The 22418-nt window shown below is 42.7% G+C and overlaps 1 long non-coding RNA gene across 1 annotated transcript; it reads right to left on the bottom strand.

The window, feature by feature from the left end:
• Positions 1-342: 342 nt before the first annotated feature.
• On the bottom strand, positions 343-21799 carry LOC147651927 (uncharacterized). Its single transcript, XR_015289726.1, has 3 exons — positions 21675-21799; positions 16408-16514; positions 343-1164 (listed from the first exon to the last, which is right to left on the bottom strand). It is a non-coding gene; the product is annotated as an uncharacterized LOC147651927 (long non-coding RNA).
• Between the last annotated feature and the right edge of the window lie 619 nt (positions 21800-22418).

Genomic DNA, 22418 nt, shown 5'->3' with positions numbered 1-22418 from the left:
CAAGAGGTGACAATCTTCTTTTGAGAGCACCAGTGTGGTCCAGCTACCTGGAGCAGAATTCAGTTCTGGGGTGTGTTAGGGACTCCTTTGTGAAGTTTCTACGAAAGATGTTTCAATAATTTTGGACAATTCAAATAGATATTGTATCAAAATAAAATTCTCTGTTAAGGTAGTATCTTGCTATCTACTCTTCCTATTGTCAAATTGATTTTTACCTGTAAAGGGCAGTTATTCGTGTACATATATTGCCAAGTACTTCAGACATCCTGCTTCTTGATTACAGATGGTTCCAAATCAAAGCATCAGATTCCCAAACCTTGATATTTCAGACAGATTTAGAAATAAAAGAACAGAAAACTTTATTCCATCAAAGTAATAGTTTATGAGATTAGTTATAACACAAAATTTATTCTTCATGAGTACCATTTTCCACTCTCAGTCAATTTTCCAGAAGTCGTGCTACTGGATGAATGACTCAGAAAGCTTTAGACCTGACAAGCACAGCCTATATGAGCAGATGGTACAAATTAAGGAAGTTGTGCTATGTTACTCCAGCCAAGAATCTGAAGTTCAGATTTTTGTCTCTTATGTTTTTCATATAGCTGTATTTGATATCAGGAGCCTAAACCAGAGAAAACAGCAGCAAAAACTCTTACTGGTATAAGTGGAAGACTGAGATGGGCAGGACTTCCTCCAAACAGGCTCGATAGAAGCTATCTGCCACAAAAGTGACAAAAAGTATTAACAAGCACATGGGCAAGATAAGACCTATAAGGCAAGAACAAAGCCATGGGTGGTTCTAACTCTTCTTGGTAGAGCACTGCGTGATCAAAACTTGCTTTAAATTTTAGGAAATGATATATTCCAATGGGCTGGTACAAAATACATCTATACTGTTAAGTGGATCAAGACATTTTGGTGTTAGTCATGCTGATAAGGTTTTGTTACCCTTATGGTGATCTGTAGGAGAAAGAATGTGCCTGCAGAGGAGATAAGACAGTAACACTGCTCTGCTCTTGTACTGCTGTGATTCAGCAGTCAGGAGCTATTTCCAGTACTGAGGAGTTCAGGTCCAACAAAAATCCTCTGGCAGTCTCAGCGAGTGACTTCATGATAGCTTCAGACAAAGCCTTTTGCTCGAGATGGGATATGAATTGAAACAACCTGGTAAAGAAAAACATTCGGTCAGTATTCAATAGAAGTTCAAATCTAAAAGTCTTCCCCCACCAGGCATATTTTAATGAATGCATAGTTACAAGGTGACTATGTTATCTCATAGTTTTCTTGTGTCATTAACTGAGAAAAGAGTTTTTAGAAAGTATCCCCACAGAAATCTTATTCATATGTTTTATTATATGTTCCAGCACGGGCACCACTTTAGTTTAATGGTATGTTGGATGATGGTACAAATTTATAGCCAAAGGTTTACATCACAGACAGCTGGAATGAATAACAATAAATTAATTTAAAGTGCTACAAAAGTGCTCCCCATAGTATGCAGTGCTTATGTGCTCAAGACTAATAATTTAAAAATGCACGTCTTTTATAATACTGGCCTAAAGTCCTGAAAGCAGCTAGTTAAAAAGCAGTCACATGACATAAATTATTTTTATTAATATTTCAAATGCATGATTAGGGTGGGCACCACAGTCGTTAGCATTAGATAGCTTTCGTTTATGATCAAGTGCAATGAAGCAATAGCCAGACACAGAAAGCAAGGGCAGATAAGCAATAGCAAACAACCATTGGGAGTCCTGGGCTCATTCCTGCCGCTTCTTCCTCGTGCTCTTTACAAGCTAGAGGTCATCACAGCCAAGGCTGTTTGCCTTCCTTTTGCTTCTCTGTGGTGTTTGTCACATTAGACACTCAGAAGGCTTGAAGAATAAAAAGATGTGCTGCTGGGTGCAGTTAGAAGCAGCTGTGCACCTCTGCATGTCTTTCCTTCCATCGCCAAACACCAAATGTCAGCGGTGCAGAAGGCAGTGAGGGGGCCAAAGGGTGCTCTAACCTCTGCCCTCATTACACCAGCAGTGATAACTTCAGCACTGAGCAAACACTGAACTCTCGTACAGACTCCTGCTTGGACGGGGTAGGTTACCTCAAAACATTTTACTTGCTTTGGGATGACACATTTTTGGTTCTGTGTCAGGGAAGAAAAGAGAAGTGATGCCTGCAGGCAAACAAGTATTTGCACTAAAGCATTGTGGAGCCTAAGGATCAGGGAAAGCCATAAGCTTTCCTTTAGGGGCACAGAACTATTTTTCCCTAGAGTAACCCCATGTCTTTCTGCAGTCTTCCACAGTGAAAGGGTATATTCACTATTACTAGTGAGGGTAAAAGAGAAACCAGCTCAAATAACTTGGGTAATGTTCCATCTTTTCCCCCTGTTTCCTGGCATACCTCACTGCAGGGATGTCACTTGCTTTAATACCACCCTTACTTTCCCCAGGCAAATTTGGCTGCTTCTCACTTCTCTTGGTAAAAATAATTTGCTTCTTAAATGCAGAGTTATTAATCTGAGGTTATAGAAGGAGTCTTTCACACTGAAAGAAGGATCATGAATAATTTCTGTGTCTCTTCTTTTGGGCCGTTGCCATGTATTAACCTACATGTTTGAGTCTTGGCAGATTGAAAAAAATATGCACCACAATCAACCCCATTCACTTTGGTGGTTCTTTAGCAAAGGAAGTGGAGTGAGACACAAAGTGGACAGAAGTATCATCCTCTGGTCCCTCCCCTCTGTCTTTTTAAAGAAAAGAAAGCTGTATGTGCTACACAGAATTCAAGCTTCTAAGTAACAATGCCTGATTAACTCTTTTTTAATATCAGAACATCTGCAAATTCGTACTCTCTCTCCTCTTTCTTTCTGGCTTTCTTTGAAAGTACTTTGTAATGTAACACATTTTTCCAGAGGTCAATAGGGACATATTTGCATTTTGATACACTTCAAATTTTTGCCTCCAGCACGCCACTCAAATGCTCTGTGCTAATCAGAAGCTAATCTCCTACATGCTTCAAGCGGGTGGCTGGGCATATAAAAGCACCCCAAAATGCAAAATTTGTGAGAGAGCAATACACAGTAAAGATAAATAAATACAAAAAAGGGCCGATGCTGGCAAAAGCAGTTTGGATTGGTAAGCTGAGGGCTGTGCCTGAAATAAGCAGCTGATGTGTTTATGTGCACCGCTGGAGTGATAAGGGGCTTGGGGGGGCTCCTGCCTCAGCCAGCTGCACTGATGGACTGCAGGTTCCTCTGAGCAGATCACTTGTGTGTCAATAAACCCAGAGGAGACAAGCATTTCTGAAGGCTTTTGTATGGTCAGTGATACCTCATGTTCTGAACAATCCAAATCCAAGATTAGGCAGCATCTAGGAAAATGGGGCAGCCCCAAAGCAAGGGTTTAATCTCTGTGGAGGTATTTCTGTTTTCTTAGCAGTAAGGATAGGTTTACACTCAAATTTGCCTGCCCAAAGTGAGGGCATGTGTGAAGCTATATGGGAGAGAAAAAAAAAAGCCCCTGAACTCAAGAGATTATTTATTAAAAAAAAAAATAAAATTAAAGCATGAATATCTTTGACAGACAGAGTCACAAGAAAACCTGTGCACTTCCTCAGTAAGCACTGCATCAGGAGAAAAACTCCCAATAAGCAGGTGTTGCTTAGGCAGCAGTCAGGCGGTGTGTGAGTGTGTGTGGAGGGGGAGAGGGATGGAGAGAGAGCCAGGCAGACAGGCATTAAGGCACTGTGGTGAGTGTGTGTGTGGCTGTGAAGGATGGCAAACTGTGTGTGAGAAAATGACATATGAGCAAAACCAAGCTGCTCTGCTGAGTATTTTATATGTATTTTTAAGAGAAAGCAGCAAGAACAAACCAGGAGAGAGAGAGACTGAAAAGACAAGGCAGGAATGACCAAGCAATTGCGTGTCTGGGCTAACAGCAGCATAAGGCAAGAAATCCAGGCATCAGGGAAATCATTTAAAGCCATATTGATCCGTTTTGGAGGTGAGAAAAAGCAGATGCACTCAGCTACTATGGAATGGCTCTGACAGCAGCTACAGCTGCTTGATTTTACCTATTTTTTTTTTAACGAGTTTCATTCACAGAAAGCTGGCACTGCAAAGCCAAACCAGCCTGCACCCCTCACTGTGTCTCCTCTTCCCCCAGCAGCCGGAGCTGCCAGCTGAGTGTGTCCCGGGCAGGGGACTCAAGCCCTGGGCAGGGAGAGAGGGACAGGGGAGGGCAGCGGATCAGTGGCTGAAATTGAAGTGGATTCAGCAGCTGTGGCCATTCCCAGTGAGCTGGGAGCGTTTGGAGGCAGAGCCCATCCATCTCCAGGACAGACAGCAGCTCTGTGCTGGGCAGCGCACAAAGCAAGGCTGCAGCGGAGAGAAGGATCCGGAATTGGCCCTCCTTGCATCTGGAAAATAGGAGGTGAACTGCACATGCCATGGGGAAATAAGGGGTTTAGGATTCTGTGGGAAATCCTATGAGTTGGGGAAAGGAAGGGTGGGGGTTTCTACGTGGAAATCCTATCAGGTCAGCTTCCAGTAAGGCAAGCACTGTGTCAGGAGGGCCTTTGCTCTGCATTTTTACTGATACCTTAATTCAGCTGGGCCTTCCTCTGTTTATCCAAAGAGGTAATTATCGAATTCATCAGAGACACTGGGGCTGAGATCTTCAAAATACTGCTTTTCTGGAAGGTACCTGTGAAGGTCTGCCCTAGGTGACTTAGTCACAGAGTGAACCTGATCCTTAGCCAAGGCCTCTGAGTGTTTCCCACATTCACATTTTCCTCATGCAATCACTGTGGTTTCAGACCTAAAAAATTCATTTCAAACCTCAAGCATAGCTACAGCATGCAGTTCATAATTTTCATTTTCTGTTTAAAAAGAAGCCAGACTCCACAACAAGTGGAGGTTAAGGGACTTTCAGGAAGTTTTCCTTAAGAATAAAAATATTACTGTTTTATTCAATCTGAAATGAAATTTGGTGTGGTTTTATTATTTCTGGAAAGAAAAATCCAGGTGCTCTTCTGAATTAAACCAAATTGCTCTCATAGCACCTCAGATAATTTCCCATCCTTCCTGTTTTCTACTCCAAGAACCTCAAGTGTAACCAGGCAGAGATGGGCATGTGTGTGTTCATACACACACAGACATTGGTCTTTCACAAACATCTACTGAGGAACATCTGATTTGTATGAAATGTGAGTTTGGCATAAAAAAGGTCAGAAAATATCTGTCAGGTCAGTTTTCATAAAGAAAACAGCTTTCAATTAGATGGAATGCTTTGTAACTATAAAAAATTCCATTTTTCCACAGAAAAAGGATATTCTGGTCAAAATTAAATATTCATTTCACTGAAGGTACATGAAAAAATAATCATTGCCTTAACTGGCACTAGTTCACATATTTTATTGGCTACAGTGAGGAGTGTAAATCCAGAGTAACTTCCTCAGCCTCATTCAAGTTACTTTGACTTATCCTATTGCAAACGAGTTTGAAATCTCAGTCTGGTTTTTGTGATGAATATTTTTACCTTCTAGGTATATACATACAGACAAAAAAAATGTAACAAAAAACTCAGTGTAATTCAAACCAAGAGGCTTAATGGATTCTGCATCAGGACTGTTTTGAAGAGCTCCCACTCCCAGTGGATTTGATCTCAGTACCAGTGGTTAGAAGATGTCAGAACACGTAAATTTATAATTAAAAGTAAAAACACACAGCCAAGTACTTAAAATAATTTACAACCATATTTTTATCAGTCATAATTTGAAAATGATCAGTGTTACAGAGAACACTGGCTCAATTTTAAAAGTTGGATACATCTTCCACTAAATTAATCATACCCTAAAATATCTTTAGATCTGATGACTGAGTAGCTTAACAGCGCTTTAGGAATACTGAAATACCTTTATAAGTCTTTAGATTTATTTGTAGACCAATATATTTTCTTTTTCACTTGCTAAAAAGATTAATCCTTTGCTTTAGATAAAGAAACAAAAATTGCCATAGGATAGGGTGAGTGTCTTGTCTTCAGAAAACCACAGACCATTCCCACAGAAGCCAAACACAGGGTACAATGTCTTTGTATTACTGGAAGTACTTCAGGATCTGGATTATGAGTCAATAGTAGTTCCCTGCATGGATTCAAGTGGAGAAGTTAGTTATTAATATGCAAATCCTACTTTTTATTTTTAATTCAGATGGTTTGCAGCAGGCCAGATCACTTCATCTAAAAGTATCAGTCTGCTTTAGCGTGACAGGTATCACCTTGAGCAGGATCTCTTGTAATTGGCATTTAGTGCTTCTCCAAAGGGGTGCCAATTTTCTGCACCTGATTTTATATATATATATTTTTATATATATATATATGTATGTATGTATGTATGTATGTATATACGCATTTATGTATGTATATGACAACTAAGTTGGAGTAATTCTGCTTTTAGAGGCAAATAAATCAAGTGAGGAAAACAAGATGAAAGCAAAGTCATGCCTACTGTAAACTCACTGACTTCAGTGGTATTATGCTAGAAATACTTGCAGATTGGGGTTTCTTTGCAAAAAATGACATGAACTGTGCCTAATAAGAAAGTACCTTAAATCATGCTTTGGGCAAAATAGCCCAGTTAATCCCAAAATATTGTTGCAAGAAAATCCCTTCCTTTCCCCAGTTTTCTAAGGGAGTTATAAGGCATGTTACGTAGCTTTTCCAAGGAATTTAAATAATTTATTTTCTTGATTCAGATCAGCCTAATATTTTTGTGAAGCATTTTATTGGTTAATTTTCATCTCTTTCCCCCTCCCAGCTGCAAACCAAATAGATTTACAAGGTTACTTACTGCAAAACTTCACAGCTTTTCAGTCTGTTCTTGCATATATTATAGAAAATGCCAATTCTGCTTCCCTGTCTCTAAGTCCCTAAAATAACCTGAGCTCCTTTTTAATTCTGCTTGTATGAAGTCAGGAAACATTTTCCTAGAGTTAAATGAGCACTAAGTAACACAGTTGCCCAGAAATTATTTTTTTATATTTCAGTATTTAATAAAACCAAAAGAAAATGAAGTGAAAATGGCCAATGTAATGAAATGTTGGCACTCAGTCAGAAGTTAGGTGCTGAGTTTTCCTTTCACTTTCCTGCCCTACCCTTTCTAAAACACTATGAGAGAAAATATACACTGAGATGACAATATTGAAATAAACCCCAAAACATTTCAGAAAAATCTCTGCTATGATTTTTTTCCTCTGTAATTGACATATAAATTGGTAAATCTTTTTGAAAAAATCATGTTTACAGGCAAAAAGGATTCTGTCAAATAATTTTCAGCCAGCTTTCTGAAGGAACACTGCTGTGGGGAAAAAAAAAATCCTTCCCAATGTGTGTGATGTGACCATGCCCATTTGTGACTAACCCTCGAGCCCAACAGTTTCAGGTTTGCTCCAGTGCTGAGTGATTGCTTTCTTTCCTACCCATGGCTTTCCTTTCTGAAGATGGCAGCTTTCACATGAACAGAGAAACCTGCTCCCTATTCCCTTCACAGCACTTCCACGTGCAAAACAGCAGCCACAAAAGTCCACTCTGCTTTGCTGGAGATGTGCTGTGCATCAGACCTGCTTTTAGTGCTGGCAGTCTGAAATATTGCTGAGTGGGGGCAGCAGGAGCTGGATCTTAATGATTTGCCCCCCCCACCCCCCAATCATTTGGCTTCATTGATTTCTCTAATTAAATATGCATTCCACTACACCATTATTCCCAATGATCACTTTAATCTCAGCAACAGGGCCAGAAGAGATACGAGGACCTTTGCTTACAAACTGCTTGTGCAAGCCCTGTGCTCTGCAGGGGCTCTTGGGTGCCTCCAGGTTTATTTATCCGGTGCTGTTTGGCTACATCCCCCTTTCCTCATTGAACTGTTTTCCCCAACGTGTTCAAGCCTCTCTTCCTTTCAGCTGGGCCTTCCAGCTTTGCTTTAGAGGGCTGGAGCTGCAGTTCTGCCTGACAGTCGTGTATGTAAAGCTGATTTATTTGGCTGCTGTGGCACTGAGCCAGGGAAGAGGCCGTCTGAATGGTGAAGCTGTTAGGAAGCTAATTGCATGATGGACTGCAGTTACAGGAGAGTCTTCACTGTTTGCTTCATCTAATCACATTTGCTACCAAGGATTTTTGTTTGCCCTTTTCTGTTGTTTGAATTGGAGGAATACCAGGTTTAAACCAGGGATGGGTTTGGCTGATTGGTTCCCAAGCCTGTATCACTAGCTTGCTGGTCCCTTCATGTATTAAAGAGACTCAAATACTGTCACTGCTGTGAGTGTTCCCTTGCTTTCTCATCTCATACTGGGAGGCTTTGAACTTGCCAAGCTTTCAGTTCAGCACTCTTGTTTGTTCTTCTTGTGCTGATGAAGTCACTAATCTCTAAATGAAGGGCAGGGAGATGTTTGGGTTAGCAATTTCATCATCTTCAACAGAGAAAACAGAAAGCCTTGCAATACAGGTGGGTTAACAAGAAAAGGGTTTCCCTCTGCCTAGCTTTCAAATGTCTTTCTGAACAGTGAGCCTGAACTGAAACCTTGGGTTGCAATATACCAGCCTATGGAAGGAGCAAAATCAAGGAAGCTCAGTACCACCAGATCACCTTCATTTGGGCCATTCTCCATTTCTTTGCAAGCAAACATGCCTCATTAGGCATTTACATGACTGAAAAGCAGCCATAACGCTGCTTGTCTTTACTCTGGGAAGGAGTGTTGGTGAATAGTAGAGCCTAGTGATAAGATTTCCATCCTCAAACCACAGCTCCCTCAGGGCCAGTGCCAACCACTCTTCCCCAGTAGCACCAGCAGTTTGTTACTCTGCTTGCATGGCAGAACTGGTGCTTCTGTGATGCTGGTGATTGCATTTTTCATTTGAGAGGTTTACATTCATTTTCCTTATGGGTACCAAGTTCAAGTCAACATTGGCTCATTCCAAACTAGAGAAACTTGAGGTGAAAGCTCCAAGTTTCTCCTGATTCCACTGCAAAACTTTCTCCACAGACACTGCCTGCCTCCTGGGAGATGCATGTTGGAGCCTGAGCCTGTATGCTGAGGAATGTCTGCCAAGCCTGTATGGATGTTTTGCAGACCCCTTATATATTTGGGGTTCCGTTCTAGAGCCCAGCCTTATTTAAGTCATTTTGGGGTAAACTTTACCTGTTATATGTTTCAAATTGGACATGTATTGCTCAGCTTTTCATTCTTAGCTGGTGTTACTCTCCCTTTTTCTTTGCATAAAGGAGAAATACTATGCTGGTGCTTTCCTTTTGAGGAAAGTCTGAAAAAAGTTGAGGAAAGTTGAAGTCTGCCATCATCTTGACCGAGCAGTGAACCAGACTAGCTAAATTTCAATTGTCAGGGTAATTTCCTCTCCTCCTTCAAGTTCAAAGACCAAGGCTTATTGGAAGTTGTGTGCTTGCAGCAGTCTACCTGAGCTCTAGGAGGTGCTCCCTCTCAAAGCCAAAAACTTCAAATGGGCGCTTGTACCCAGCACTTAGAGCCAGCAAGCAAAGGGAAATGATAGCTGGAGCTCAATGCAAAAATTCAGTCTGATAGCTCTGCTACATCCTCCCAAAGAACTCAGAGAGAAGCTTTTGTCAGCTGGAGTCTTATTCACAAGCCCTGGTGTTCTTTCTGCAGGGACAGAGTAATTTTTAAAGCAGGATTGTCTACAGCTTTCTCCATACAGCTTTCTCTGTCTCCTAAGGCAGCCACTAGTAAGAGTTCTGCAACTTAAGCAATCTCAGGATGTTGCAAATTTCTATCTAGTTCCCTCATTCTTGAATTTCAGCCCAAGCTTGAGGAGGTTCAGCCAATACATCACCTTAGATCTTCCCCATACTCTTCTTCATGTAGGAAGCTGCAAACCTTGCCAAGCCCCAGGCAGTCTCCCTTGCTTTGCAGGGCCACACTTCTCAGCAAGAAAGGGCAGGACAACAGAAACATTCACTAAACAGGACAGCACTGCAGAAGTGTTCAGAACTTGGACTTCTGAGTAGGAAAGGTTTGGGGAGTTAGGGTTTCTCGGGAAAGTGGAAAAAAAGGAAACAATTAAAACAGGATGACGAGTAGAGACTTACTTTAATATACCAAATCATAAATTTTAGCAGAGAAGCAGTGTCTGGTTGTCCCTGTGATATTGCACATTAATAAGCCAGGACTCCTCTGTGATATTCTGTGCAAACTAGACCTTATTTGTCTCTCCTTGCCCTAACCTGAATTTTTCAACTCAAACAGAGACTGCAGATTTGATAAGCAGAAAAACTGCAAGAAAAAACTAGATTAAGACAATACATGCTGCTTGGTCAGTTGATGGTAATAGTAAAAATAGTCTTTGTGGAGCCTGAGGACATTCAGAACATTGTAGAAACAATTCAGAAGAGAGGCAGTGGCCATGCCACTGCACTGGTGGCAGCTTTGAAGAGACCAGGTCAATGCAGCAGATCTCTTGTACACAGTGAGTAACAGCGGTACAAAATGCACAGAAACCCATTTTCTATCAGTGTTTTTTTGTGCATCTCCCTCTAAGCCCTCACATAGTTTGAGCTGCACATCCTCCTCACATACCACACTCCCCCAAAAGATTAGCAGTGCTTATCTTGTGTATGTCAGGGGAGCATGCGCCGGCGCGCCTGGGCAGCGAGCTCTTGGCCAGCCCGCAGTCCTTTCTCTGGGTCCTCCTTAAAAGCAATTAGCAGCTTCCCTCTTTAACTTCAGAGGGCAAATTCAATCATAGAATAACTTTCCTGCAGTTGGTACAATTAGCAGGAATGCGTTTGACCCTGACTTCACCTTTTCTGAGATGCAGTTCCTGGTACAAAGTGTTGCAGGGCTCTTGAGAGTGACATGTTATGAGTAACTGGATGTCAGGATCATTGTGGGAAAACAAACAAATCCCCAAATAACTGGAAAGTCCTGAACCAGAAACTGGCATAATAAAGGTAGAAGCAATTCCTATCTTCACACATTACTTCTTCTTTCTCATAAAACAAAATCAGTGCAATGCACCACAGCCCTCACCCCAAACATGTTCTGTTACCTATCATGTCTTAGAAAAGCACAGCCAAAAGTTGGGGTGTGATGGCTGCTGGATTGTGGAAATGCAAATATCTGCTTTCACAGAGACAAGGACTGAAACACTTCCCAGTGCCATGAAGAAAGTGAAAGCCTTTTGTTTCATACATATTTCTTTATGCAGCTTGATATTTAACTATTTTTTCCTAAGGAAAGAACAACAGCAATCTGCTTAGGCTTACACTGCTCCTCTATTCATATGTAGAAAATAACCATCTATCTTAGAGCTAGGAGGCTGGGATTCCTAAGTCAGAAGTAAAGTCCTGGACACCCAAGAGACCAGCAGTGCTGGCATGTGGCACCCAGTGGTGTACTCTGGGCACAATATTCTTATTTCTTGAGAAATACTACACACACTGCCCTGCCCCTTCCATGATGTCTGTACAATGACTGCTCTTTTCTGTCATACATGGTCTAATCCTTTTCCTTGAGCATCATTTGCACAGTAATCCTTTTCCTCCTGTGACAAAACAACAAAACTCCCTTTCCTCCACTGTCACTTGTAGAACAATTCTTTACTTGTAGCAGCATGCAGGCAGAAATCCTTTATCTTTGTGGCAAACACAAAATGATCATCTCTAGTTTGCCTCCAATACGTTTCACAATGCAGCCCTTATGTTAATTCTGTCAAGAGCACACCACAGTCCTTTTAGTCCCAATTTATCCAAACACAACCTTCATCTGGCCACTGGACAGTGTGAAATACAGTAGTGAAAAATGCAAGGTATACAGCCCAATTTTTTTTAATCTGTTTTAAAAACTTCAGCTTTTTCAAATGTTTAAAGAGAGAGAACAAACAGGTATATGGATATTCTAGCATCTTTGCTGTTACATTTCTTTTCCCTTTTGCTCCCCTCTTTTTCAATGACATGATGAAAAATTATCATGGGGAGGGGAATGGGAGGAAGATTGAAATTTGGATGTGACTCAGAACTTGAACCCAAACTTAACCTTTTAAATTTCTCTGGCTTGGGTACTTTACACATGAAAGATTTTTTTTTAAGCTAAAAAATGTTTTGGCTTAACACACACACACACCCACAGACACACACACACACACACACAGACACACACAGACACACACAGACACACACAGACACAGACACACACACACACACACTCACACACACTCCCACCCCACTTGCATCAGACTGGTTACCAAAGCAAATCAGAGTGAGAAGAGAGCAGTGGCCAGGACTGCCAGTGTCATCAACTGAACGAGGAATTTAGCCTGCTTTACTGTGAGCCCTATCCAAACTCAAACAGATACCTGTCTAACCAGGGCTTAACAGGAAAGCCCTACCTGTAGGGTAGGGAAGCTGCAGCAAGATCTGCAATCTGGTGGGGGTTGGGAATCAACCCCCTAATTTGATATCCCCTGTACACAGCAGCATTGCATTTAGTGATGATTTTGGGTTTAAAGTGATCCTGTTTATTTCTTTGGGATGCCTATTTCCATCCTGCTGCACAGCATGCTTCCAAAAGAGGGCTCAGTTAAATAAATGCTAAGTGTGACCTTTTACAGCACCCCCAGTTTAGACCCACTGATTGTAAATGGGCTTTGCCTGCTCTTGGAGTGCCATATGTCTGCCAGGTTTGGTTTGGCACTGCATCTTTGGTTACTGTACACAGGAGCAGGACTGACTGATACCTCTAGGTGCTCCTGTGTCTGTGGCTTGCTTTGATATCCCTTGTGACATTTGAGGTGCAAGGTTGCCTGTGGTTGCTCCCAGAGCTGTTGTGGTCAGTGCCTTTAGCTCCTGACTGGTACAGCCACAAGGGCTGCTGAATGAAATTCCAGGTGGAAAACAACCTCTGCACTTCCTGAACAAAGATAATACTTATCCTTTCTAAAATAAAATATACAAAATACAAAATAAATTATGGTCATTGTATCGCTTTGGCATTTCTTGCCTGTGTTTATGAGCAAATAGTGTGAGGCAATGAGAGCAGCAGCTTCTTCCCTTCAAATTAAGTTGTGCTTTGGAATAGCAGGGTAGATAGGATAAGGCTGTTCATTTGCTATGTTTTCTTCTGCATCTTTTCAGTGGTGCATTACACATTCACGACAATTCTTCACCTCTACTGTCACTTTTATGGCAGTGTTTTCCTTTTCCTCCTCTTCAGCCATGGGCATGCTAATCTTTTGTGTCACAAGCAGCACAACCCCTCCTTTATATGGGCCTCCTCCTGCTTGTGCACAGTCCTGAATTATACAGTTAAAAGAAAAAATAATTTCACCTAAAAAATGCAAAACAGTATAATTTTTTGCCATTTTTATTGTTATTTCCATTACCACTAAATCCAGTCTGGACTGAATAATTAAGCAGCTATTTGTGTCATGGGTTTCAATGCTGAATGTAACCCATTAACCCCATGGGAGCAAAATCCTTGAATTCTTAATAATTTTTGGGACTAAGCTGTGATGAATCAGGACTGAGATATGAACCATGCATCTCTGAAAAATCTGGAGCGTGTTCTTGGCACTCGAGGTTTTTTCTGTGTTGCAAGCAGTTTCTGCTCTTCCTTTTTTTTTTCCCTTCCCTCATACAACTTACTGTCATGGGAAATGCAGAAAACCTCTGCTTAGAAAAAGTGTTTGTTAGAGTTCATTCTATTATTTTCTTTCTTTCCCCTCTGAAATATTTGTATGTAAAGAGCACCTTACCATTCTTTGAGGCTTATCTATTCATATTGCTTATTCTGTGCTTGGAGTTGCCATAAATCTCACTCTGGTCTCATTTTTTCCTTCAGGTGGAGCCTTATTAGCTGTAACTAGTCTTGGAGATGCTGATACAGCATGGTTGGGTGAGCACAATCAGTAGCAACATTGCTGGCACCAGTATGAGTGTGCTGGCCTGTCTTTACCTCTCAAGCTGTGGGGCCAAACTGGTCTGTAAACTAAAGGTGGGCAGTTCTCTCCTCACACATCAGCTGCTGCTGGAAGCAAGGGAATGAATATTTTCTGCATAGCACAGTCTGTTTCAGGATCTCTCCCATAACAGATATTTGGGAGGCAGAATGACAGCTCCACCCACAGATACACAGCTCTGCAAAACAATAAAAAAAATGTACCTCTGGGCATACACAACACTCCCCAGACAAAAATTTGTAGTATCATAGCATGCTTGGAAGAGATCCACAAGGATCATCTAACCCTATTTCCTGGCCCTGCACAGGTCATCCCCAAGAGTCCCACCGTGTGCCTGAGAGCATTGTCCAAGCACTGCTGGAGCTCTGTCAGGCTGGTGCTGTCCCCACTGCCCTGGGGAGCTGTTCAGTGCCCAAACTCCCTCTGGTGAAGAGCCTTTTCCTGCTATCCAACCTAAACCTCGGTGCCTCAGCTTCAGGCCATCCCCTCAGTCCTGTCCCTGTCACCCCAGAGCAGAGATCAGTGCCTGCCCCTCCTCTTCCCCTCCCAGGGAAGCTGTCACTGCACTGAGGTCTCCCCTCAGTCTCCTCCAGGCTGAACTGACCAAGGCACCTCAGCTGCTCCTCATTTGGCCTCCTCTCAAGTCCTTCATCATCCTCATGTCCTCCTTTGGACTCTCTCTAACAGCTCCATGTCTTTTTTTGTGTTTTGGTGCCCAAATCTTCCCCCAGCACTGGAGGTGAGGCCGCCCCAGCTCAGAGCAGAGCAGGACAATCCCCTGCCTTGCCCGGCTGGTGAAGCTGGGCCTGATGCTCCCAGGACAGGGTTGGCCCTCCTGGCTGCCAGGGCACTGCTGGCTCACATTCACCTGGCCACTGACCACCACCCCCAGGGCCCTTTCTTTGGGGCTTCTCTCCAGCCTCTCATTCATGTCAGTACACACATCCAGGGCTGCTCTGTCCCAGGTACAGAATCCAGCACTTGTCTTTTGTCAGGTCTGCTGCATAAAAGCAACTATTTGGCCCCTAATTTCTGTGTCAGCACCAACCACTTCTAACTGGACTGTCCCTTTCTGAGAGATGACCAGCTCTGATTTAAAGACTCTGACTGATGGGGAGCTTTCCCACATTTGTGATCAATTACAAAGTTTAGGTATTTGACTGCTTGCTGTTCTCATGGCTACAAAACACTTATCAGCCCTGTGTGTTGGCATAAACCTCATGTGTAGTCAGCAATGTGAAAAGGGCTTCTAGCCTGAGTCAGGGTGGTGAGAGCAAGCCTTGTGCTGGGCCTGTTAGTTCAGGAAATGCAGACTGTCAGGTTCCAAGGAAGGACTCAGTCTGGGATCTCTGCTGGTCAGGACTGACACCACCGTTTCATTCAGTACTCTGCTGCACTGGAAACTTGTTTCTTACTGAGTCAGCTCCCCTTTCTCTGTTTGAGACCACAACTGCTTCTCAGATTTACCTACTCTGGTTGGAGAGAAGATGAAAAGAAATAAATAAAAAAGAAGAATATGTTAGGTGTAACATCCCCTTCTTTCAATGCTAGCCATGTCACAAGACAGACTACCAGACAAAGGGCTAAATTCTGAACTGTGAGGAAGCAGAACTTCAAGTATGTAGATATTCTTTCTGTACTCTAAGAAAACATGTACAAACTGAGAAAAGTAGGTATGGCATTAGAATAAAATGTTGTGATAAAATTCATGAGTATATTCAGATATCTCAAAATATATCCTCAGTCCAAATACAAGATTGAACAAACAAAACTAGATATGATCCAATTACATTAGTAATCCTATGTAAATTTGGAGCAATCATCATCATTAATGATTGGTTGTGAGACATATTCCAGAATACAGTACATTAGTAATGAGCTTTGGTTTTATCACAGGAACATCATAACTGCTAGGGGAAATATTCTAAAGAGCAGCAAAGGACAAAAATGAAACCACTGCATTTCAGGTCACAAAACATCTTAAGTTTTCTTATAGTAAGTTAACACTTTGCAGAACAGCACAGAACCAGAACCTGATGATGGATGCAGGATTGAAGGCTGACTAAGGAATGTGTGAGCATTTGCAGAGGAGGGACCTTCGTCTCTTGAAGAAAATTTGGCACTATAGTACTACAGAGATAAGTTGCCTATGATACCTAACATGAAATAGGATGAGCATGCTAATGAAGTTTTGACATCTTTGCAATATCCAGAAGTATCCTTTTCCCTTTGAATTCCTCTTTCTTCTTCATTACCTCTTTTTTTTCTCCCTGAGGAAAAACCAATATTTTCATTCTGATTAATTTACAGAAAGTCTCCTACAACTGAGATGGTTAACTCACAGTGAAATACTTTATGACTAAAGTATAGCAAAGTATACTTTTACTTTAGCTTTGCTTTATGAACCTCTGAGAACATAAGGCCTCACCATTTAAGCAGGACCCATGGCTGGTGCTGCAGGTTGAAGGGGCCTCCTGAAGTAAGGAGGACCTGTGAAGGACCCATTGTCCTGGGAAAACTGCACCGGCGTGAAACCTAGAAGAAAACAACCACAGCATAAGCCAGCTTGCACATCTGTGAGCTGCCTCCAGCTCCTCATAAACAGTAGCTGTAACCTCACTGCCAAAGACTGGAAGAGCCCTGAGAGAGACCTGCTGTTTCACTTGTGCAGGAAACCTCGTTCCCACTTTCTCCACAGGAACAGCACAAGTGGAGAAGGCCTGATGCTAACAAGCCCTGACCCTGGCATCCCAGCCCACCCATTTGCCAGGGAGGCTTTCAGCAGACTTCAGGCACCCATAGTGGCTGAGTAACCAAACAAAACCCTGCAGAAAGGAACCCAGGGTGCTAATGGCTGAGATGACCAAACTTCATGTACCTGCACATGACTTGCAGCCTGGGTCACTCTCAGCAGCCTGTGTGCTGGGGGTGAGCCCCTGCTGTCTTTTGCATATTAGGAGCTGCTGGCTGAGGAGGACCTTGCTTCAGCCTTGGGCCATGGAGGCAGGTGTCACCTGCTGCCTCTCCTGCTGCCATTATGACCAAGGATGTGGTGCCAGGATGTGTTTCACTAAGCAGGGATGTTGCTGAAGCTACTCTGGATCTAGGGGCAATAGCTGTCCCTTCCCATATGGAAATGCCACAAGTTCCTGAAGGACTGGAGACTGCTGCTGAGATCCCTGGTGTAGTACACGACCTGCCACAGTGACAGGTTCTCATCTAGCCTGGTGTGTGTTCCTCAAGGTGAAAATGACAGTCTGGGGAGGCACTCTGTGGGCTCAGTGTGTACAGGAAACAGCAAAGAGAAGAAGGCTGTGGTGTTGGAGAGGAACACGGCACAGTGGCACGAGTCAGTCTGGTATCAGAGCATTAGAGAATAAATTACACTACCCCCAACCTTAAGGACTGCAGATAATGTGCAGCAATGAAGTTTTATCTGTGCTCAAGTACATATTTTTTATGCAGCTAAAGCTATGTCGCAGATGTTCCTCACTAGAATAGATTTTGCCTTTGCTAATCCTGTGTTAATCTGCTGGTAGAGCTGTAGCTGTGTGATTACCACTGGGCTCCTTGCAGAGAGGAGCCTCTGGTCAGCAAGGGCACAGCTCCTCCGCCCCTCGGCTGGCAGAGCTGCCCCGGGGTCCGGCTTTGCTGTGCCGGGGAGCACCCCGTCCTGCTCCCGGAGCCGTGCTCTGCCAGGAGAGGGAGCTAGGACTCTGGGATTCAGGGGCCTTTGGTGTGCTCTGCTCACAAACCATGAAGGTGCTCGGCTGTCCAAAGCTGCCGTGGGCTTTGCTCTGTGCCTGACTGCGTGCTCAGGGGGCTCATGACTTTCTATGGAGGAACACACCAGCTGAAGAGGTGCTTGGCTCCTGACAGAGCCTCTGATGCTCTGAGCTGTGTTTTGAGGCTCTCAGTCCCTTTTTCTGATGGCTTCAGCAGGTGAAGTCCAATGGGAGTTTGGACTGGGTGAGAACGAAGCGAAGCCTGCGGGCTCTGGCATCATGCAGTAGGCTCAAAGCCACTGCTGGAGTGCAGAAGGCGACCAATGAGCAAGGCAAGCATGGCTGGGAGGAGGGAAAAGTTCTGGTTAAGGCTACCATGTGGCAAGCACATGTTGGACAACATTTATTTTAGCCTAAAAACACATCAGCCTTCTTCCCCCTGAAGTATATGTGTTTCATTTTGAACAAGTAACTGGCAGCTGGAGAAACTTATTAGAAAATGCTCTGTCTATATTCCAGCACTTGCAACAGCAGCAAAATTACCTATTTCCTATTCTGCCCAAGCTTTCTGTCTCCTCTCTTAGATATTGTTGGCCTCAAGTCAAGTTCTGCTTAAGTTATGTATCAGAAAGGGAATAAGTGGAGTTCCAGCCTTGTTTAAAGTGTAGAAAAGAGAGTTTAAACAAAGCTGGCAGAGATACTGACACAACTATTATCTAGGTTCTGGATGTGGTTGGGCCTGCTGGTAAGAAAACAGGAAATAAGTGAGAAAACAACTCTTAAAAATGTGAAAGCCAGCCAATTCTACAGGGCTCCACTCTGCGCTCAAAAGTCTGTAAGTCCTGATAAAAGAGCACACGTGATGTGAAAGTGCTGTGTCATTATTGCCGGCCCTTTCAGTCTTATTATTGTTTCAGTTTTCTCTGAGTTACCAAGTCTGGCAAGGAAAGAGCCAGTGAAACCTGGAGGTGTTTCCAACCTGATTTGAAAGTAAGAACAGAGTAATTTGTTTGGGACAATTTTGGAGGTTAGAAGAAGACCTTCTCAGAAAGAGCTGGGCTCTGTTAGCCAGGGAGGGGCCAAGCTAGAGAAAATATTGATGAATAAAGCACAAGAGTGAGCAGACACTGGAAACAGTAAACAGTCAGGGAGGCTCCTTCCTAAGAAATTCATTTTATTGGCTCTGTATGAGTCAGAAATATCCTGTGATCTGTTGCTCTCATTGCACGTTACCCTGTGGTCCAAGGGGTCGGCTTTGGCTGCTGGTGGCTGGCAGAGCACTGGGAAAGAAGCTGCTCCCAGAAGGGTGGCCAGTAGCCATCAGGGTGTGGGAGGTGGTGGTAGCCAGGCCCCCAGATTTATGGCTCTTAGCATTTCTGTCTTCACAAAGGGCTCTGACTGATAAGGATGAATGGTATGGAGTTGTGCATGCAAGAGCTGTGGTTGTGACTGCCTATCTCAGCCAACAAGTTATTATAAAAATAAATACCTCAGTGGCTGCAGCAGCATCCCCAAGGGCCTATTTACTTCCACTGGCATGAACTAATTCCTGCAGAGGAGCTCAAGCCAAATCCTGCAGAGACCAGCGGGAATCTCTCCAGGCTCTTGCAAAGGCAGTTTGCACACTGGAGAAAATGCTGGTGCTTGGTCATATTTATTGCCATGTCAGTTAAAACATGTTGTCAGTTAACACCTTCCCTAACACAACATATATTTTCTAAAGCTGAAGGAAAGTGAGCTTTTTCACCTCCTTTTATTCTTCAGGTAGTTATTCTGATTTATTTCTGAAATTGCACAACACACTAAATGCTGGTTCATGAAGTGGCCAGGGATCAATTATTACCTTTTCATGTGCAAACCGATCTTAAGGTATCTATCAATCTCTTATAGTCCTATCTACAGAAGATATGTTCAATTTCAGAAAACTGAAAACATATAAGGGAAGCTAAGGCAGGGTGACATTTGCTTTCTTTGGCTTGCTCTCTAGATGTTTGATGGGTGAGTTTATTATCTCTAGGAACAATGAACAAGCCAATAAACCCTTTTCAAGGTTTACAGGTGCCTTAATGTAACTTGCTCATTTAATTTGGATCTATATACCTCCTGAGAAAGGCAGAAGATTTTCATTTTCAAGGCCTTATTTAGCCATAAAATGTGTATCCCGTTAGCTAAGAGCAGATCTATGAATTTCATTCCATTTGGTGACAGGAGAAATAGCGATGTATGTATCACCCTCTCAGTAACTGCTATTAAAAGGTGTGTGTTCCATGTCATAACATCTTTCATGAAATAAAATTCAGGGCATTTGTAACATAAGTATTTGAAAAGTATCACTTTGCTCTTATTTGAAGAGTGTGGGGAAAATACAAGCCCCTTTTGTGGCTGGAGCTGGCCACCTGAAAAATTAGGATGGATTTTGCTGGCTCCAACAAAGCCAGTAGGAGATTTTCTATGGCCTCAATGGGTCCAAAAATTCTCCAAGATTTCATACTATTATAGATATTGTACAATTTAGCCACCAAGGTCATTAAAATGCTATAATCCCTTGTGTGATACATGATGGGGTAAAAGCACTTACAAAGGTATTGCTTTCTAAACTGGTGTAATTATAGTAGTAATTCCCAGAGAAGTATTGCAAATGCATTTCCAGTTCCAGTTTCTCAATTTTTTTGTCAGTGTTCATTACAGTAGTGATATGCTTGTGTCTAAATCTTGTTGATGTCCTTCCAGAGGGCACTAAAAACCCTAAAGTAAGTAAAGAAAAATGTAGTTGATGATTCTGACTGGCTGCTGAATTGCTGCCTTTTGAGCCCTGTCCCTCAGCTCATAATCTATAATGTTTGCTCTTATACTACACAGACCACTCACTCTTTGTTTATATTCATTCCCTTACAGTTTGCCTAACTTAAAGAGAATTAGGGAAAAAAAAAAAAGGAAGAAAATGAACATCCTCACCACACCAAATGTGGATGCTTTAGGCCTAACAATCCTGAGACAGCTGTCAGTGCTGAGCTGCATTTTCAGTCCCTGGGATGTTTGCAGCTGGGCAAAGCTGTCCTGTGGGGCAGTGGGGGCTGCTTTTGGCCAGGCTCTGGTGACAGAGCTTGGGGCTCAGGCACCAAATCTCAGAGCAGAGGTCTACCCCTCCTGGCAGTGCAGGGAACAGGAAGCTTCTCAGGGTACCAAAGAAACATTGACTTGTGAGCCTTCCTTTCCTAGTTTTAAGGAAGGAAAGGACATCAGGTCTCTGAATTATGGCAGAAAAGGATTCTGAGATAAACATGAGTCTTGCAAGGAGTGAGAAAAGGGCCTGACTATTTCCTGATGGTGATCCTCTCAAGAGTGATGAAAATCAGCTAGAGGTAAATAAAATTAAACAATGTCTATGACAAGTGAGAAACCTGATCTTAGGGCCCACTTGTTTTTAACCTTGCAGTTGCACCATATTCTTCAATGGCCAGGGATGAGGCACAGAGGTGTTGGAGGCTCTGGTATTTTGCTTTTCCCAGGGCTTGAAATCAGCCTCACGTGCTCTGTTACATGGGTGATACACAAATTTCCATCTGCTCTGGAGATGTCTAGATGTGCATTTCTCTGTGCTTTATAATGCCACCTCCTTTCTACTGCTTAACTAAGCTCTCAGATGTTATTTGAACAAAGAAGAGCTCTTCTTTATGGAGAAAACCAGGAATAAGCCCGGGGTATTTATTCTTTTCCTTTGAGGATGTCAGTCCTTTGACTAATGTCGACAGAATTTCTGTTCCTGTTGTGTTGCTAGCTTCTTCACGGGTGCTACCAAATAAATACATCACTTTGGAAGATGATTTCTTACAACTGCCTGGCAAATTGCAGTGGCGCTGTCAACTCATTCCTCACATGTTTGTATCAGACAGATACCAGACTAAAGACTAAATGAACAATACCTACTTTGATCAGATACGAGATTCAACATCAAATGAACAATGCTCACTTGGCCTAGATTTGAAATGGTCTCTGGGTTCACCGTGGTTTTACATCTCCTCATTAGCCCCTGAAGGTATCCAGTCATCAACAGAAAACATTGCAACAAGGAGCTTTGTGTCTTCTAAGGTAGAAGGAAACTGCAAAAAATAGCATTTTTATTAAATATATCCCCTGAAAGCTGATGGTGTCTCAAAAAGATTGCCAGTTTGGACTTTCAGAAACTGTGCAATTCAGTGTTTTTTAAGAACGAAAAGCACACAACATTTACATCTCCCAACTTCCTGCATTCTTTTCTAGTAAATAAAGCCAGGATTTTTTTTTTTTTTGTCTTTAACAAGAGTTTTGTTGATGTTTAGTACATGTGCATAATACACAAACAGTCTACTAAATCCAGGTTTACAGCTCTGTTGAAAGTTAAAGAGACATAGAGGTGAGTGGATATAACATGGACCTGGGATTCAAAGAGGAAGCACCATGCTCCCACCTGGCTGGGAAAGACACAGTTATTCCACAGTTTTTGGATTTAATTGTGGGGTTTTTTTGCTTTTTGACTTAAGGTCTTTTGGCTGGAAGTGGCAATAAGCCACCACATTCTAGTCCAGGATCTGCAGTAGTTAGATTTAGGCAGTAGGTGCTGCAGCCCTTGGTGGCTGTGACGTCTGTACCACAGTGCAGGAGACACAGCACGGGTTTAGCAGCTCAGTTGGTCATGTAGGTGAGCAGTGAACATAACAAGCCTTTAACCAAGACT

The sequence above is a fragment of the Cyanistes caeruleus genome, chromosome 8, assembly GCF_971803275.1.
Source record: "Cyanistes caeruleus chromosome 8, bCyaCae1.hap1.1, whole genome shotgun sequence".
Classification (NCBI taxonomy): Eukaryota; Metazoa; Chordata; class Aves; order Passeriformes; family Paridae; genus Cyanistes; species Cyanistes caeruleus.
This window is presented reverse-complemented; position numbering and strand designations above follow the sequence as displayed.